Source organism: Scomber japonicus, chromosome 3, assembly GCF_027409825.1.
Source record: "Scomber japonicus isolate fScoJap1 chromosome 3, fScoJap1.pri, whole genome shotgun sequence".
Lineage (NCBI taxonomy): Eukaryota > Metazoa > Chordata > Actinopteri > Scombriformes > Scombridae > Scomber > Scomber japonicus.
The window spans coordinates 27,831,481-27,848,205 of NC_070580.1; the positions used below are offsets into that span (position 1 = coordinate 27,831,481).

Sequence of the window (16,725 nt, forward strand, 5' to 3'; positions counted from 1 at the left end):
TTTTTGACTACAAGATTTTAGAAACATAAACAGTGAACAACAGGCTCAACCACTTTATTTTTAATTAAATAAAACAAAAAGAAAAGAAAAGCAGCAAATCTTCACAGAAAAGCTGAAACCAGAACATGACTTACATTATTTGCTTGAAAACTGACATACAACTCTGACTGATTTTTGAAACAACTGGTGGTTCATTTTCTGTTTAACACCTAATTAATTGACTAATCATTTAATCTTAACAGGCTTCCTATTAAGGTTGTCAAAATACCAGAATTTTAAACTCCACTACAATGCTAGTATAAAGAAAAAAAGTCCATAGCACACAAAATAGGATGTGTTTTTTTCTTCTTTTTTAAAATTACATTTTCCATGTCTAAGCAACATGTGACCCACCAGTCACATGGTGGGGTCATTGCTGGAGAGAATAGTTTAACAGCCGCAGTTACTTTTCTTCCCTGTTGTTTCATCTGTGTAGCCTTGGGCTGAAAATCTGATTGTAGATCTGTATTTTTAAAGCTTTGGTTCATTTAGTGTTATCAAATGGATGGAGATTGTATTATTTTAAACACATGGTATTGAAGTATCTCTGCTTTTAACAACCTTAATTCTAACTGACTGACAAGTATTTAACCTCCTTGGGATCGTTATCACAGTCATTGAAACCTCTTGGTTCATTAGTGCTGCTGGCTGTTCATTAGTCGCTGGGGTCAAATGTCAATGACAGCTGTAGGTGTTGTCACATGAGGCCAAATATGAATGGTAGTTAAATCTCCTGGGAAGGCATGAAAGTCCATTAGATCTGAAGAAGCTCCTCGGGATGAAAGGCAAAAACATCTTCAAGTATCTACAACTGAATCCAGCTGCCCTGATTCAACCCTCCTTGGATAACCGAGACCAAAGGATGACAGAGAATCTTCATCACAGACTGTCTATCTATCTATCTAGTAAACATGAGCGCTCTTTAAAGAGGGTGCACTGATTATAACATGGATAGCTCACCTGTACTGCAACCATAATTTCTTTTCCTTTTTTCTCTTATCTGTTTTATGGGTTTAATTTCACTAACCCTTTTATAAAATACTTTTTTTTATTTCAGTAGTCTATTGTGTATTTCATATCAGTTTTACTCATTTAAATGCAAATTCAACCTGTCTCATTGTTACATGTGTGGTCCTGAAATGTTTAAATGTGTATCTAAGCTTCCCGGAAGAAGAACCGCTCATTACAGCTTTCTTGACTCCTGAACGTTCTGTTCCTAGGATGGCGACGGAATAACCCGCCCTACTCTGCTTCTGATTGGTTCCCATATGTTGCTCTCATTGGTTGAGCTGGTTAGGTTCAGTCATGAGGAATCAGATTGGTTAGAATTCGGGTCACAATAACCGGATAAGCCAATCAGAGGCAGAGTAGGGCGGGTTATAGTTTCGCCATCCTAGTAATAAAAAAAGCATCTCCTCCTGGACCATCCCCCATCTGACGGCTTCTCTCAGTGATACGCTTACCGGCGACACAACGGAGGCAGTCCTTGTCAAAGAAGACACTGATTACATTTAATAAATATACAAAGAAGCTGGATTATAATCTCCTACCGGTATGTTTAATTTTAATATATTATAACCAAATATCAGTAGCTAGCTGAGGTTTATTGTGCATAAAGTAGCTTAATTTAAAGCTAATATATTGCTGGACCTGTGCTATCGACGTGAACAGGCATTTACCAGCCAGGATAAAACCCACAGTATGAAAAGTGAATTATTTTTAAAGGAAAAGTCTGTATATTTAATCCTTACAGTTGGTGGTGAAGTGCTGGGGATAACTTGAACTCGCTGCCAGACCTGTGCTCCTGCTTCATGACACTTATTTCCACCCAAAAATGAATGTGCATGTAATAAATATGTAGTTTAAGAAGACATTTGGGAACATACTGAGGAGTTGCTGTGCAGATGAACATGCAGCGAGGATAGGGGAGACAGCAGACTATGCAAGCTGCAGCAGCAGAGGGATGGGAGGGATGTCTAAAGTTAAAAAAAAAAAAAAAAAGAAGAAGAAGAAGAAAAAGCCTGTGTTTCTCCCAGGACACCTCTTTAATTTATGGTTGGAGAGCAGCTGGTGGTGGTGGTGGTGGTGGTGGCTCAGGTCAGAGCTGCTGCGAGGTGCTCACTGACCTCCATCTGAACACAGCCTCTCACATCTGGGGCTGAGCTCTGTCCACGGTTCTGAACTCAGTCTGATGGACTGTTGCATGGTGCACACAACAGGCTGCTGGCCTCCTTGTGATATCTGGAAATAGTTGTACAAAGATATTATAGGATGAGGCTGATTTTCTATATTTTTCTTATTGTCAGTTAATCTCAATCAACTATGAACTCATTAAAGCCTGTTATCTTATTCCTCTGTGCTTTAAACTTTTGTTGTTGTCAAGAAACTGTTAGAAACACATCAATGAGCCTCACTGTTACACTACATGGGTAACATGTAGAGCTGCGAGTAGTCAATCAACAGAAAATTAATCAACTATTTTAATAATAATCATTTAAGTCATCTTTTAGTCAAAAATGCCCCAAAGTTTACTAGTTTCAGCTTCTCAAATGTGCCGATTTGATGCTTTTCTTTGCCTATTAAAACTTCCCAGAATCAAAGGTGATGTCTTGAAATGTCTTATTTTGTCTGACTAACAGTCCAAAACCCAAAGATATTGAGTTTACTATCATGTATGACAAAGAAAAGCATCAAATGATCATAACTGAGAAGGCAGAACCAGCAATTATTTTTGGCACTTTTGAATAAAAATGACTTGAAGGATTATTTGATTATCAAAATAGTTACCGATTCATTTTATGTCAAACAATGAAATGTTGCAGCTCTATATTTGACTCAGTGCAATGGTGTGGTTCACTGATGTGGTTTGGACGTTCATGTTTTTGGACGACAGTGGAGGTCTAGGGCATAAAAGAATATGATACATCAGACTTTGGATACACACACAATAAGTAGTATCGGTTTGGTTGTAATAATATAGAAAATCACCCGCTTTATCCTTTGATCAAACACAATCTATAGCAACAATTTGATTTATGCTATATCATTTCTGTGTGTTTCCTCCACTGAATTTATATAAAAATAGATGTGTTTATTTGTCATATTAGGAGTACTGCACAGCCTGTGAAAATAATTACACAATGTCTTCTGTGGCTTTGGAGGAGTCTCAGAAAATAACCCTTATAATGTCATCAGAGAGGCTCAGAGACCGCACATTTATAACAGAAAGCCTGTGTGCCACAAACTGGAGGTGTGGAGCGTGAAAGAAAGTGGAAAAAAAAGGCCATCAAGTTGCATTATGGGAAGTGTTGGAGTTGGATACAGTTTTTTGGAGCTTGATCAGCATATCTCGGTCTAGTCTCCCATCTTGGTAGAAGTTGAGTTTACCATATTGTTATCATTCCCCTTCAGATTCACTTTACTGTCATTTTCAGCTTCACATATGCAGGAGAGAACATGTGGTCCGCTTGTTGATGTCAAACTGAATAGGAATCCTCCCACGCTGTTTGCTATGAGGAAATCATTTCATATAATCAACCTCATCAACCTGCCATGACGAGACTTAAGCAAACATAGCGAAGAATTTACCAGGGGATCATTTGAATGCAGGGAATGGTCACTATGCTGTGGTTAATGGTTAATATACTCTGAGTAAATGAACTACACTACATGGGACACTTGTAGATGTTTTAAGGTCATTCAAGTTTCAGTGTGTGGTGTTTTTGAACGTTAATTGTAAAAATTCAGTGTGGAAATATCATAGCTGAGGGTTGTTTATTAGATAGAGAGAGAGACACGATTGGATGTGTGTGTGTCTCAGTCTGCCCACATGTTTAAACTGCTTGATTTGAGTGAGTGCCTAACTGGATTAATTTAAGTGACAAATTAGGGACACTCATTTGATTTGCAGCGCCTGGTTCGACGCCTCCCCATTTCGTAGCAGAGATGACAGATGAAGCGTCATTGCTAATGTAATTAATTAGACAAAGTCCTGAGCCCCCTTTTTTTCTCTTCTTTCTCTGTATGATATTCCCACTGGGCATAAATGTCAACTGTTTGTTTCCAATCTTCATTTGTGCTTACAAGCTTGGCATGTCACATCTGGTGCTCACGATCCCCGCCTGAAAATTGGTGGTGATGGAGAGAAATCAATCAAGCTAGCTTTTTCTTTTTTCTTCAGTTCGTCCCCTTTTTGCCTTTGGAACCAAGGACATGGTTTCAGACAATCCTAAGCTTTTCCATCTATGTCTGAGTTTGGATCAATGTAATTAAAAGTTTAATTCTATCTAATTTCCTCTGAGAATTACCACTGCGCATTTTGTTCAAAGTTATTTATTGGACGATGGCGAGATCTGTTGGAAACTAGTGGATATAAAAATCTACAGACTGGAGTCAAAAATGCACTCATTCAAATGGAAAGGATGCTCGTTAGGCTTCCGGCATACGTGCTCAGTGCAAACAGGCTGTATGACTAGAGAGAGCAGAGCTTTAGCTTTGGCTTCATGGCTTCAACTGTAAGGTAATTGGAGCCTGAGATAGGATCCTCACAGGGGATCATTGGTGAATAGACAGACTGCAAAGGAAGGACTCTCTGTCTCTGTGTGTGCCTGTATGTATGTATGGAGGCAGTAAATGTTCCACATCTTAGAAAAATGACTTTAAATGAATAATCAATCATCAGAACTGTTGGCAATTTCTTTTCTGTCAGTCGGCTGATTGATTAATTGACCAATTGTTTCAGCAAAGTATTGTTTTATGTTCTTATTCTCACGTAACTGAAGCAATCAGTGATGGAAAAAGAAAGGAGATGTAGAAGGAAGAACAGAATTGTGTGTTTTTGATAGAAAGAAAAAGAAAAGACAGGATGAGCCTGCTTTCACATATTAGCAGATGTCTTGCTTGGTATGCATGATGATGTCTCAATACATGTTTTAACTGCTTATTTAGACTTTTGCCTCTTTAAAGAGCCGTTTTATAAACATGTTTTTGGATTTTATTTTTTTTTAAGGATAACTTAACATTATTATCATTATTAATTAATCTGCAGATGATTTTCTTACATAATCAATGAATAGCTTGGTTCATTACATTTCAGAAAGTTGTGAAAAATGCTGATCATGTTTTCCTAGAACCCAAAGTTACATTGATCATTAATCCTAAACCCAAAGATGTCTGTCATAAAAAGAAAATCACCAAAATTAAGATGCTGGAACTAGGCATGGGATGATAACCGTGTTCAAGGTACACCGCAATATGAAAAAGTCACGATAACCGAAACCGCAAAATTTTCTGTCATACCGTTCCTAAGGTATGAGCTGTTTTCTGTCTGGTCTAAGACAGAAAGTGGAAAGGTCAGAAATCCCTCAGGTGGTGCAGCTGCAGCGTAGAGTATCACAACCCCTCACTCTGTCATTACAGATTCAGGTTAAATTAACATGTCTGTTTTTTAGAGCTGTAATCGCCATACCATGAAACCGTGATATTTTTGCTTATGGTTATCATATCTCATCCCAGAATCTCATACCGGTTCATGCCTAGCTGGAACCAGAGTTTTGTTTATATTTTCCTAATTTTTGGAATTGGACAAAATCTAAAAATCTTGATGATGATGCTAGTTGAAAAGTTAAAGGATCCACCAAAGATTGTTCTATTAATCCTGAGGAGAACGGGAATGTCTGTACACAATGTCATGGCGATCCATCCAATACCTTTCTGCAGGATTCATTTCAACCTAATATAATGTCTTTGTATAAATAATCTACTGTATTTATGTAGACACATGGGAATTGTGTGAGTATGAGTACTTTTAGAAACATATTCCCAGACACTGATTAGAAATCCCCCTCTTGTGTCTACACTGTCTGACTCAGCTGCACAGTGCCTTCAGATTCTGAATCAGCAGAATCTCATCAGCAGGCTGCACATCAGCAGCAAGCAGCTTCATGCCCACACAGTCCAGGCATGCAGCACTTTTATCCTCAGCAGAAACTCAGCCTACAGAAATACACGTCCTTGTCTAATGATAGACTTATAAGCAGATTGATGGCTCCCAATATTTTACTGTATATTCACTTAGTACTTGAAATTTATCAGCCAACTATCACTCACAGGTGGTTCTGTTGCCAAACTTTTAACACAGTAAATGACTAATAATGTCTTTTGTTCTCATGCCAGCCCTCATTTTGTCAGAGTGGGCTGAAGTGTTTTTGGAATAAAATGTTGAATATCACTCTTCAACTGCTCTTTTATTAAAATTAGAGCTGAAGTGATTAGTTGGAAATTGATCCGCGGCTCTAATTATAATTTATCAACAGCTTTAAAGGAGCAGTGTGTAGGATTTATTGGCATCTTGTCGTGAGGTTGCAGATTGCAGCCAACTGTATAGATCTCACCTTACCCTCCCCTTCCAAGCATGTAGGAGAGCCTAAGGTGTGCAGGAAACTTGTGAAAAATGCAAAAGGCCCTCTCTAGAGCCAGAGTTTGGTTTGTCCACTCTGGGTTACTGTAGACACATTGCTGGCTCATTGTAGGATGATATAAAGGTCTTATTCTAAGGTGATGAAAACACAGTGCTAATTAAAACATACTTATGAATATTATATTTCTAGATGCCACTAAATTATACATACTGGTTCTCCTTGATTTTTAAAGAAACAAATGCTTTTTTTTGTATTTATTTTACCTTCTACCAGCTTTTTAATTGTGTCATAATTTTACTGACCAAATCATTAATCAATTAATTAAGAGTAATCAACAATGACAGTAATCATAAGTTATGGTCCCCTGAAAATCACTCTCTGGTTCCCATCCTAAAGGTCAGGACATCCAAAGTAGTTCCAAGATAAATCTAATGAGTCAGTCTTTTTTTTCTCACACAATCTAATGTATATTTTTGGACATTTCTCTAATTAATGAACTATTTCTCTTAACCCTAACCCAAAAACCTTTTAGCTTTTCATGCCTGTGAACATTTTATGAGAAGGAATAATCAATCTAGTTGAACTGTTGAACTGTTACAACTCTAAACTGTGATGAGGGCTTACAAGTACAGATTTTAAATGGGATTGTCGCCTCTATCGATTAGTGGGTGTGGATGTGGCCGATAGAAAACAAGGACAGAGAGAGAGATGGTGTGATATGCATCAATACTCCCTGACTACAATCAAACCAGGTAACTAGATGCAGCTTCATTTAAAGGGATCATAAGCCAAAAAGGTTGTGAATCGCTATCATATTATGTTGCATGACAGAGCAGCCTTGAATGACTGTTAGTGAGTTTCATTGAGCCAGTGACATGACGGGATAAGTAGTTGTGAGTCTGCATCATGTGACGTGCATGCTTTCCTGAGCGTAATAAATCAGTCCGTGTCTCCGGGACGTCTCAGCTGTAGATGCTACTTTACAAAAGCCATCTCACAGCTTAAGAGGAACAAGAAGAGGCTATTAGAGGTTTGTTGGCTGCAGGTCTGCGTAGCTCCTCTGAGGCCCAGGCATGTCAGATTTATAGTGTCAGTGAAGTGCCTCCTTTTAGCCAAAAGAGGATGAAAGGATAGGGCTTGGTGTTGCCATGGTGACTGTTAATGATGGGGTCTGTGTGTTGAGTGTGTAGGATGTGGGACTGTGTGTGTGCGTATTTGAAAATGTACATATCTTACAGGAGATGAACTGTTTTCCTGATTGGTTAGTGTATATTTAGTGAATGTTTGTTTCATTTGTAAACCAGTAAAAAGCAGCAGTTGCTCATATTTGAGAAGTAGCAATTTTCTTGAATAAATTACTATATTCGTTATGAAAATTTGCAAATATAATCATACCATCATACCTCAATGTCCATTTCTTAACGTTTCTGTAGATTGTGATCATATCACATGATCTTCATCAACAGATGGAGTCTTCTCAGTTGTCATGGAAGCACCTTAAGGACTCCTCTCCTACTTTGGCTTAAAAGTGGAGTTTAAGAGTTCATTTGTGACCTTGGAAACAGGCAGTCCTCACCATCTCAGCTCAAGGTCCATTTATTATCGTACCAAATGATCTTCATCAGAAGTGAAGTAACAGTGGTCGTAAAGGAACTGTGAAACTCAACTTTAAAGCCAACATGGACAAGAAGATTTAATCATCCGCAATTCCATGACGACTAGGTAAACTCCATGTAGCGATAAAGACCACATTTTACACGCTTGAAAGCTCTAGAAGAAGCAAATACATGAGATGAGATGGTTTTGTCAACTATTGTGTCCAAGGTCAAGAATTAACTTTGAAACTCAGTTTTTAAGCCAAAGTGGAAGAAGAGTCCGTAAAGTGTTTCCATAGCAACTGATGAAGATCATTTGATATGTTCAAAAGCTCCAGAAAAGTTAACAAATGGGCATTGAGATTTCATTGTTTTGACAATTTTCATGATTAATTTAGTCATTTATTGAGCACCTGCAAACACCTGCTGTGTAGTTTGTTTTTTTAAGTTTGTTTAGTCGGTTAGTTATATATATTTTTTTTTTTCCTGTTCAACTAATTGATGAATCTACTAATTATTTCAGCAGTTCATATTTCAGTATGAACATATTTGTGTGTTTGCTAATAAGTAATACTTACTTGCTTATGCAACATAGAAACAGAAATAACACCTGTCGTAACTGTTCTGTAAACTCACTGAGTTGTCACTTTGCTGATTGAACTTCATCCTTCGTAGTTTGAACTTATACCTGACTGCATCACTGATCATGTTTCCCCTCAGTGGATCTCAGTTCTAGCAGCCAGACAACAACAGAGGCTTTCTGTGTGTGTGTTTTGTGGCTATTAGCAGCTGCAGCCTTTCATTGAGTCACTCCCATTTTACCCTCCGAGATTCCTGCCCAGTATCAGCTTCCCTCCATCGAGGACTCAGAGTGTGTGAGTACTTTGACTCCAGCAGCTGAACCAAAGGCTTCAATAAACACCCTGTCCACTCTGCCACTCTGCACCGGGCAGTGAGAAAAAAAGAAAAAAAAAGTTATTGATTACTAACAAACTGGAATGGAGAGCACAGAGGTCCTCCACACTTACCCTGCAGAATTGATTGAATTCTTTTAACCCTGGAGTGTGAGAGGTTTGATTTACACAGAATACTAAATGGTGTTTTACATCCATACCATGAACACAAATATCACAGCCCTGACTTTAGATTGTTCTTTGCTTCCCACTTTGATCAGCAAGAGATGTTATATGTAAGAGTGGTGATGTTAAAAAAAACTAGTAGGCTACAATTTAAGACTCAGAATGTCCAATTTATAAGAGAAATTAAACTTTATCAGCAACTCTAACCTTAGAGGACTGATCAAAGTGTTTTTTAATGCTAGTGATTTTCATTGGACTGACTTTTGGTAGCCAACTTAAGCAACTAGTTGGGTTGTGAATCTCAATAATTAGTACTTCTTAGTACCCACAAAGACTTGCAGTTTGCAGCCCTAGTCATTGTGATGTTGTTTATTCTACAGATATTTAGTCATAAACCAAATCATCAATGGTGGTCATCCTGATAATGGTGCTAAACTGATCACCAAAGTCCACCTCAGTCCCACATCCCACTCAGTCCAGCCTGAGGAGGATATGAATACGTATCGACTCAGTTTAATAGCAGTCCATCCAGTAGTTGATGAAATATTTCAGTCTTGGCCTAAATGTTGGAGTGACTGATCAACCACCAGACGAACATTGACATCCCTACAGCCACACACCTGATGACACACACAAAAATATCTATACTGAAAGTTGAGACTAAACAGCTTGGTCTGATTCTTGAACTTTATGTTTATTTATGTCATTATTCTTTAGCTTTAGTCTTTATTTATTCAGGATAGTCTCACTTTCTTTTTCAGAAACACCTTGGTCACATTGTAGGTTGAGCTCTGCTTGAAAGAACAAGTTCGTGCAACATGTCATCCAATCAAAACTGAAGGCAAAAGTATTTATAGCTGTTACAAACATCAACATGAAAGTGAAAGTGTTTTGTAAAGTCTACCATCGTACGGAGGATTGAGACACAGTTATGGTTTAAGTGGGGATGACAGCACATATACACTCTTCAACTTGGATATAATATAAAAGATGACCAAAAGTAATCTGTTGATATCTCCATATGTGATTTTTTTTAGGAGGATTTAACACACAAAATTTATGACCTGTGTCTAATAACTGAAATGAAAGTGAAATGGCCCTCCTTCTAGCCATGTCTCATTCTGGTCTCTCTTCCACTAAATGCCCCACCACCACTACTACAATAAAAAGGATGTTGTCAAATCACTGCAGGGAAACAGACTCAATTATAAGATTGTCCTTTTCTATATGAGAACCAGACCTGCAGCCCTTTAAGCTCTTCTTTTGCCTTGCACATAGGCCGTAAATTACTTCCTGCAATAATGGAATATAGCATGGGGGTCAAATGGAGCAACCCCTCAGGGAGAAACAGGATTAGATGATACACAGATGGCACATGCTGGAGACACAAGCATCTGCCTGAGTGGATGGTCATTAGCTTTATTTGAGATTTTTTATTTTAGGACTTTTAAGGGTTTCAGAACACATTCCTGATCAGCATCTGTTCAGGTTTGAATCCTCTGCTGTGTGAAGCTGAGGCATAATTAGAGGGAAAAGGTGTCAGTGTGTAGCCTCTTTGTCCATTATCAGAGGACTGGAGAGTTGCTGTTTATTGATACACACCTGTCTGCTCTGTTTCCTTTTATTCTGAGCATCACACTAGATAACAAAAGAGCTTTGTGTATTTGGAAGGCCATTCATAATTCATTCTTGAGAGAGAGAAAAAAAAGTGTACTCCCTGGATCATTTCTGTTATTTTGCAGATGTTAGTATTTTTTTTTATTCATTAATTTTATTCATGCCTCTTTTAAAAAAAATGTTGACACAGTAGTGGCTCATACATCTCGATCTATTCAGCCTTCAAACGTGGCATCCCTCGATACATCAGCAAATCTGTATTGATTGCGTGTATGCTGCACGGCTGACCTGATGCCCTGATGTTGACTCATCACTGTCTGCCCTCCACAGAACAGCCTTTATCTAACCACCTGTTAGACTGTCTCCTCTCCGTCCTTTCTGTCTTCCTTTATCTCTGCGATTGGGTGACTGTCTGTCCCCATCTTTCTTCTCTTTATCTGTCTATCTCCCAATCTCTTCAGCTTGACTACAAGGAATGTGGGTGACAAGGAAAGAACCCTCAGTCCCCACCCTCCGACGCATCTAGCTAATTATTGATGACCTAACGTGTCTCCTCAGGGATACGTCAAAGTTCAGTCTCGTAATATGTGTGCGGAAAAGGTGTGTTAGACCGTAGGATGTGTCATGGTCGCAGGTGAGCAATAACGCTCTTTGACTCACAGTCCAGTCTTAGGTGTCAGTCCTCCTGAAGCCTGTCAGAAAGTACTCAGAGAGACGCTGTCGAGGACTCAGCCGCCACGGAGAGGACAGACCAGGTTCAGTAACTGCTCTAATCTGTTATGACATAACGCAGTCTTTACTTTTAGGCTGTTACAGTTTTATTTAACATGAATTTGTTATGGTGAGCTTTTACTAACAGGTTTTCTATCAGCAGAATTAGTCGAAATCGGACTCGAGTGATTGAATGAGTTTGTTTCTTTTTGTTTTTTTTTTGTTTTTTAGCAGTTTATATTCAAAAAGAGACGAGAAAGTCATCTCAGATTAAGTACATGGACTTTGATCTCTGTCTTCTGTCGCTCTCTGTCAATGGCATGTCAGTTGAGTATCCTTGGACGCCCTCTGTATATTATATATGACACACATTGCTAATGTGAATAAGCTACTACCAAACAAACAAAGTGTATCTTGACGCTCTGTAGCTGATCATCTGAGGCTCTGTTTCCTGTGTGGATAATTGGCCTCCAAGTCAGCGACCTGAACTGGTCACCCTTTGCTCCCACTAATGAATTAGATATTGATTGCACTGTATAAAGGCTGTAGAGGCTAAAAATACTGTAGGTTGGACACGTGTTTAAGTGTACTTGTGTCCAGAGCTTCTGTATTATTGATGATACATGAATATTGTAGAGAAACAGAAAAGGGTTTCAATTATTGCTCTGCTTTTTCTCGCCACAGATCGTTATCACAGGAATTTTAACCTCCCGAGACCCGAGCTTTTGTTTGGTACGCAAAAACAATGTCCTCACATGGGGGACAATGGGTTTATTTTACTGTGTAACACTGTGTAATTCACCAGTGTATAAAACCATGCTTCCTTCCCTTTGCATAAAGGATAATAAAGCCCTAACGTCCTCAAATTAGTCCTGAACAAGTAGCAGCATAGTAGCTTGTTGCTAAAATTTGTGTAGAGTATCAAACTGCAAACATTATTAAGCATAAATAAACAAGTTTCAACCATAAAATTTGATATGGTTTTGTACCTGTTTACTTACTGATTTTTACAGTACTTTTGTCACCACTAGGTGGCACAAAAAAGTGTGTACGAACGAGGTCAACAGGTCAGAGTTAAGCAGAATGAAGTATAAGATCCAGCAAACCTCAAAATGTAATGTCCCCATATGAGGACGCAGGGTCGCATTCTTCTGTCGGATATTGTATGTTTTGATACAGTAGCAGCACCTTTTCCATTATGTGTTTGACCAAGAAGGTGTTTCTGACAGTTTTTACCACAGCGAATTACTTTCCTATTCATTCATACAGATACACTTATTTGTGCTGGGAAATTGCACAATTCTACATTCCTCCGCTGCGGGCTGTTAAGCAACGCCGTGAGAGTAGCTGAGGGTGAAGTGCCTGTTATCCGGGCGCCCTCAATAACACTAACAGCTGTTGAGGGAGGTGAGGAGACTTTAATATTCTTTCTCTTCATTCACATTGTGTTTACCTGCAGCATATCAATGTGCGTAGCTGAGACGTCAGATGAGGATTCAGGATATTTTTGCAGGGCTGGAATTGTTTACTAGGGACCATCAGTAGGAGTATTGCTCTTTGTGGAAAGTGGAAATGAGCATATTGGTTCATACAATAAATTCCCTCAGACGTGCCTTGTAAGACTACTCACTCATGGATCTTGGGTTTAGATTGCTGTAAACACTGTAGATCTGTACCAGGATGTTGGGATTACATTTATATGGCCTCAAGATGTAAAACCTCATAGATCTGAATATATCATTCATACCCATAGTAGTCCCACTCACTGGAATTGATCTCCTTGTTTTATAATCCAATTGTCTTGACAGTAATGTGAGATTACATCAAACCTTAAAGAGTTCTCCACATGAGTCCGGTTGGTCATCTCCTCTATCTGTTTACACAGCAGAATGAATTATTGATGAATGTGGCTCTAAATATAGGACCTGAATCTGATGAGGGCAGCAGCAACAACAACAGAGTTTGTCCTGAGGGGCGAAAAAAGTGCTCCTTTTCAATAATGTGGCCAGAATCTGACCGTACAGTAGGTGTTTGTCCTCAGAGGGTATAGAGGGCTGCTCCAGTGTGAGATACAGTATAGGTGTTCATGTGTGTGTATGAGGGTATTTGAAGATGTTATAAATAGTGGAAATTAGTAATTGATGTGTGTAATTAGTCGGCTCTTCAAGGAGGACAAAAAGCTACCGTGTGACTATCAGGGCGAGTGAGAGAGGTGATATCATTTGTTTGCCTCTCCTTGAAGTGTAACCTAATTTTTCTCAACTGTCTTGGAAAATGTCAGCAGCCTCTTTGTGTTCTTGCCATCTTTCATCCAAGATGTCAGTATGATGGATGTAGTGGGGAGGAGTACACTGGTGTGTTTCATGTGGTTTATTTAATAGGTCTCTCCTTTAAAGTTTAGTGATTGTTATATTTCAGTCTTAATACGTTTCATGTTATTGATGAAGTACTTTTTGGGTAAGCTTTAGTTAGCATGACTTATCCAAAGCAAAAACAATAGCACTTTATGTAATAGACAATACATCAATATCAGAGGTCATTTGTGGATACTCATACTTGAGTGTAGATCCAGTAAAGATGGAATACAAGCAACTACTTGAATAGTGTTATTAATTGTTGAAGTAAGTCAGTCAAATGTTAGAGCTTGGCTGTGTATAAGTGATGTATGTGCAAAGTTTGACTCTAGAAAGCTGTTTTCACATTGATCTGCTGAAAGGGAACATTTTCAGTCTATTCAGCTCATCTCTGAGTTTATCTGCAACTTGATTTGTAACATCACAGCTAGTTTGGAAGCCAATTATAGTCAAACATGACCGAAACATGACCGAAACATGACGTGAAAACATGAAATGCCAGTTGTGAAACTTTGAAACGTATATGAAAAATATTTGCATATTAATAGATTCTAGGTTTTTTTGTGTGTGTTTGTTTTTTAAGGTAAGGCAAACTTTTTATGATAAATGATTATTCATTTGCAGAGTATTGGTATGTGTCTTTCAGGCATCCTGGGTAGAGGCTGGTATTAGTAACAGGCTATAAACATGTTTTTCCAAAAGTTATATTTCTAATTACCCCATTTAACACACATTGATCAAGTGATTAAACTACTATGTTATTTTATGGCTGTTTTAAAAAAAAACATATTTAATTGTTGATAAGTATCTATTCTTGATTGGAAAATGTATATTGTGTGGATAAATATGTATTGCAAAGCAGGTCAGTTGTGATTAATGATCATTATGTTACTCTGTATGTATTAGTCATGTGTCTAATACAGCAGGAGAAATGCTTTACTGTTGAAGGCTGTGTTCGCTGCAGAGTTTAAAATGCAAATATAAGTCTGATCAGTTTATCTTGTTTCATGCTGCTGAGACTTCGTGACCTACTTGAACACTTCTGCATGTTCTATATTTTGCTGTTATTCATCTTGAGAGAAATTTAGTATGAAGAACTGATTTTAAAGCAGTTTCACCTGTATTTCCACTCAGAGCTTGACACAAAGCAACAAAAGTTAGATTGTGTGGAAATGGGGAAGCTTTTCACACAAACATTAGCCATTATAATATATAACATTATATTTCACACTATATACTTTTGAAGAACTAACCAGGCGTGCTGTTTGAAAACTTGAACTCATTTATCATCTTTTCTATTAGTTTATTGTCCTGAAGTTGACATTTTTACATTCTACACTGTAGAGTTTATGGCAATACATAAATTCTAGCAAAAGGTGTTTAACTGGTGTCACAGGAAGATACAAAGGTTTGGGATTACATAGAGATGTACCGATCCAAGATTTCTCCTCTGATTTCAATTTAGATATTTATCCAATAGTTGTTGACTGGAATAATTTCTGTGTAAGGTCAGAGGAAGCCAGAGGTTGCTGTGGTACTAAAAACTCAACTGCTTTTTACACTGACATAGACATAGAAACTGTTTTAATGTGGACTTCTGGCCAACAACCCATCTTGTTTATAGCGTCGGTATCAGCACCGATCAATGTGATGCATCCCTGCGATTAAATGCACTAAAAGGAATCTTTTTTTAATCATTTTTATAGAGTATTGTTACTTAAAGTTGCAGGTTTTGTATTACTAGAAGGTCAGAATGACTTTGTTCCAAATAGCTGAATAGGAAAGGAAATATCTGGAGGAAATAGAGGTTTTGTAAAAATGGTGTATGATTGTTCACAGGCATACCAAAGGATATATTTAATCCATGCTTTATATCAAAACCATTCTTCTGCTTGCTTTTGCAGAATATTTTACCATCATGTGTGTAAACATAAGTGCAGCAACACTGATCACAGACTGTAGAAAATGGTTTTTACACCTCTGTAGGTTGTCTCAACCCCAGCAGTCTCCTCTGTGACCTGTGTGCCCTTCCCCTCACCTGTCCTGCTCACAGCTCCACACAGAGATGATCAACAGAGACACACATTCACTGCTATCTGGGATCCACCAGGTCTTGTCTAGGTGTGACAGTCAGGCCGTCAGTCTGTGACATCATGCCAATCTGGTTTACTGGGTGGTTGGGCTCCAGCTGAGACTGTGCCAGAAGTCCCACCCGTTGTCCTGCTGTCTGTTATCAAAGGATGTCTTACCTCTGAGATAATAACAATGTTTTAAATAATGCTGTCAAGAAGAGGGCTGATGTTGTCCTCACAGCTGCAGGTGTGGGATGCCAGTGCATTAGTAATGACAAATAAAAGCACAGTCAAAGATGTTTTTTCCCTAATAGGATATATGAATTTATTGTGTTTGCATTTGGCTTGGCATTTTTCCCCTACATACACCTGTGTAGTGTAACGTTTGTTCTTGAAAGGAGAAGTAGTTAATTATTCATCATTTTATGGCTATCATGTCAACAGGGAGGACCTGATCTCTGGTCTTCCTGCAAATTCAGAACAGCTTACGTGTATCTGTCTGATCTCTCTGCGTCACCTCCACCCTTCATGTGCTCAGCTTGATATCATTGTGAATTTAAAACCTACAACCACAAGTTTTAGAAAAAAAGATGATGTAAGTCTGACTAATTGAGTCCTGTCTGTCACCTCTAAGCTGCTCTGTGATCACTCATTTTAAATACAGCACAGGTACAGCCATTAAGATTTATTTTACATATGAATATTGCTTTTGTGATCATAAATAATAATTATGAATTAAGTTATGTGTTATTGCAAAAGATTGGTTAGGTGTGGTCAATGAGTAGCCTTTTTGACTCATCATCAAATCACTATTTAGTCATTTGGCTGTAACCATAACT

At 38.2% G+C, this 16,725-nt stretch overlaps 1 protein-coding gene across 1 annotated transcript in view; it reads right to left on the reverse strand.

Annotated features, from left to right (window-relative positions):
• The window catches only part of ilrun (inflammation and lipid regulator with UBA-like and NBR1-like domains), a 217,843-nt gene that overhangs the window by 150,314 nt on the left and 50,804 nt on the right, over nt 1-16,725 (reverse strand). The window lies entirely within an intron of this gene.